The sequence below is a fragment of the Cryptomeria japonica genome, chromosome 11 (genome assembly GCF_030272615.1).
Source record: "Cryptomeria japonica chromosome 11, Sugi_1.0, whole genome shotgun sequence".
NCBI lineage: Eukaryota > Viridiplantae > Streptophyta > Pinopsida > Cupressales > Cupressaceae > Cryptomeria > Cryptomeria japonica.
Window position 1 is genome coordinate 682,768,473 of NC_081415.1, and position 4,239 is coordinate 682,772,711.

The window sequence follows — 4,239 nt, forward strand, 5'->3', positions numbered from 1 at the left end:
AAAATTCACACAAAATCCAATTAATTTTTAAAATTAGGGTTTGATGACCTAACCACTTAATGTTGAAATATGAATTTTGGGAAGAAGAGGGGAAATTGAAAATTTGAATTATAGGATTGAAGACAAATCTGAGAACAATCTGAAATTTGAAAATTAAATGGAAATCCAATTTTTGCACAAGTTCAAGATGATTTGTGAAAATTAGGGTTTTAACAAGTAACCTCTTAATTTTGTAAATTTTAATTGCAAATTGAACAAGACAATGAGGAAATTTAATTTGAAAATCAAAACAATTCTCAGATCTAAGATTACCACAAGCAATTTTTTATAAATTACAAGTTCAATGTTAAATTTAAAAACTAGCGTTTTTAATGATTTAACCACTAAATTTGCAGAAAATTGAAACTTGTAAATGAAAAATATGCAATTTTTTTCAAAGGAAAGCATGCAAGACATTGGGTTCACCAAAATTTAATGGTGGGAAAATGGTGAATGATAAAACAAGAATAAAACTACCCTTTCCCTCAAAGAGAGATGAGAGTTTCTCTAGCGATTACCATTCAAGCACTTTCCCCTATTACATTAGAAAGAGGAGAGGATAATTCACTAGATTGAATCTCTCCACACAAAGATGGTACATTGAATTCTGAATGAATTGGGAATGCTAAGTTGATCCCCTCTTTCTTGTTTGAAATAGAAAGGAATTTGATTGAATTATGTAGTACAAAAGTGACAAAGAATTGATTATAACTTGAGATCAGAATATGGGATGAAGTTGTGCACCTAGATCTAGTAGTAAAATGTCAAGATGAAGTCACCCTGTGAATATGAGGAGAAGTTTCTCAGATTGTGGCGGGAATGTGCATGATCCTCTAAAAAATTTGCAAAATGAAAAGGGTTTTTTCGCCTCTACAAATGAAGCTCAAATTTGAAAGTACAGTTGCACACCTGCAACCTACACATAGAAAAGAGAGGAAAATGGGTTGGGATGGGGGTTTGCCTTTAGGTCAAACCCCAGTTTTGGAATTAACCAAGTAATGAAAGAGAGTACTCGCAAGTATATGTAAATGAAATACTGAATTGTAAATCACCTTAAGGGAGGTTGTAGTAGCAATATTGGTAGAAATGCTTATGTGGAATTAAATGTTGAAATCAATCTCCTCTTCAATGGTTGAATCTTTGACTTGAATGCAATACCTAGCCTTGAAGGGAGACTTGAGAATGCTCAATGCTAGAAAAGAATGCTTGAATGCTTGATCTCTTGTACATACTTCGATCTTGTCCAACTTCCACCTATTGAACTTATGAAAATGAGAGAGTGAATGCCCCCTTAAATACATGTTGGTGGTTTTTTATTTTGTCATGGGCTAACATTGGGGGAGTTTCCCGCCTGAGGCACAACCAATAATGCAACCCTAGGAAGGGTCCTGCCCCAAAATAGGGCAAGGAGAGGGGCACCATGCCCCTATCGTACCCCTTTCTCCAAGGAAAAGTGCGGATGGGGTGATGCCGAGGCCAAGGAAGAAGTTGTTTCTGCAAGCGAGCAATCTCCGATCTCCGATCAGGCTAGAGGATTTGAGCTCGCATGCATGAGGACCCTAATGCAGTCAAAAATTGCTAGGGTTATAATTTTATGACACTACAGAGAGATATAATGGCTTCCCAAAATTTATTACTCCTTAGTAAAATGCCTATTTTTTTAATTATTAATTAAGAATTTAATGTTTCAAATATTTTGAGATGACTTACAAAAAATCATGAAAGAGGGAGTTCAAATGTAAAAGTTGTGAGCGTTTGATGTTTTTAATATGAAAGATGAATTTAAATTAATAATTATTATTATTTTATTTATAACATATAAATACTACCTATTCCATTGTGTATATCTCTTAATCACCTTTCTAGTGCCTATAAAAAATTAAAATTTTGATAAGAAACGTAAACGTTATGCTCATTTTACTAAAATATGTTTTTCTAGGCTTTTCAAAATGGATATCCATTTTGAAAACATAAACTTAAAAAAACAAAAAAACCAACAACAACAACTTGAGGAAACAAATATCCATTTTTTACATTTAAAAATGGATATTTGTTACTAATAGATGCCCATTTTTTTTTACATAATTTATCTCCCTTAGGATTGATTTGGTATTTGGCTTGGATGTACCAAGCCTATAAAGTCAACACAAAAACGTGTTTAGAAGTTTTCCTTGGTTTTCCATATTTTGCCCATGTGGTTGAAGATTGTTTTTTAATCTGAATTCAATGAAATGAAAAAGGGTTTATTAGAGAATTCATCAGCTTTCTGCCAATATAAATTATTCCTTATTTTAAATTTAATAAATAATTATTATTGATTTTCTATATTCATTATGGTTGAAGTCCAAATTAATAGGTGTGAATGAAAAATTCACAAGTATATGTTTATGCCTTGAATACTTTTCCCTTTGTTTTGTTGAATTTTGGATTTTTTGGTTGTGTTACACAATGTGGCATTGTTGCGGGATTGTTTGGTGGACCCACATCTCTCTCTTGATGCAGCTCGGTCATGCCTCCACATGTTTGGCTCTCACTCCATGAAGAAGGCGTCTCAAGCTCTCGATGGTGCACTCTCTACATGGCATCCCCATGGAACTTATAAGGTTTTTGGTGATCGGGGGGTCCCTTTTCTCCACCATGTTGCCACATGCCTGAGGGATGACAACATAAATTTGTTATTTGGTTCGTAGTGCATATCAAGGATGAGATCATCGTCAACGTCAGATGATAAGGGGGAATTAATGTTGTTAACATTTCTACAAGAGAATAAGAGCATTGAGATCTACCAACGCACTTATCAAAAGATATGAATTAGGATTAGATTGAAAAAGAAGGTGGTTACAACTACCATCTTAATGATCATCTACCACCTTAGGGTGGCAAGGGTTAGGGTTTTCTTGATTTCTTAAGGTTGGGATCTCATAGTATAAGGGATATTTTCCAGATAGTTGAGGGACTTTTGCTTTTTACAATTTAGAGAAAAATACTTATAGACTATTTCATTTTGGCCTCTCTGGTTTTGCATCTTCGAATTTCTTTTAAAGTATTATGTCAAGACTATTGTTTAATGTTTCATGGCTCGTATGAATTTTGTTTGTCAAATGCAAGTGACTAAATCATGTTTTATTAAACTCTTTGATGACTTGTGAATGATATTATGTTATCATATCATGTCAATGTGATCTTGAATCATTATCTTAAGTAGTTTAAAAAAGGCACGCATGTTTTCATGAGCCTTGATGAATATCTCTGTTGAAGAGTTTGAGGATTTGGTTTTTATGTTTGTAAAATTTAAACCTCTTGTTCTCCTTCAAAAAAGTGATTCCATTTTGTGTTTATTCTGAAGATATCATGCATGTGAATTAATCGTCAAAGTTCTCAACATTACAATTTTGGCATATCACCTTAGTATTAGTTTTCTTTTCCGTTCTTCCTCCCTTTTTCACCCATTTACAATTATGAAGAGCTGACTTATAAAATCCATGAGGTTGTTTCACATAGAGAATTAATTCCCACCTCCGTGGAACTTCCCAACTGCCCAGCTTCAAGTCTTTGGACCCGATTGGGGATCAACAGTATTTTCTAGCATGCCTGGTGGGACCTAAACAATCACCTGATTAGAAGTCAAAAAAAGTTGTATGAGCCAAGGACCAGCAACTAGGTCAAGAACTACACAAAATCCTAGCCTAATACTCCACCCTTGGTGAATATTAGTAAGTCTTGGCAAACTATAGTCTAAACTTCCCAAATCAATACTCAAATTCAAATGGCCATCCCTGTACCACCCCAAAACTTTGTTAATTAAGATAGTGGAAGTCCTTTGGCCCCTCCCACTTCACCTGAGCAATGTGACCCTATTCCTTCTTTCGTATTAAAAGCCTTACCTAAGTTTAGTAAAGAAGAAGGTAAAATCTTGATTGAACACCTATAGGATGTTGCAGATGTATGTAAAGTCCATTTTGTCACCTAGCAAAATGTTGCCTTGAGATTGTTCACAACATCATTTAAGGGAAAAGCTTTAGATTGGTATAATTATTTAGCCCAAAACTCTATCTGAAATTGGGATGACCTTGGGAATGTCTTCTTTACGTTTTTTAGCGATAAAGGATATTGTTCTTCCTTGTTGCACCTATTGATCAATATCAAGAAAGCACCCTAGGAAGCTATCATTGACTTTAATATGAGGTTCCAGAAGAGATG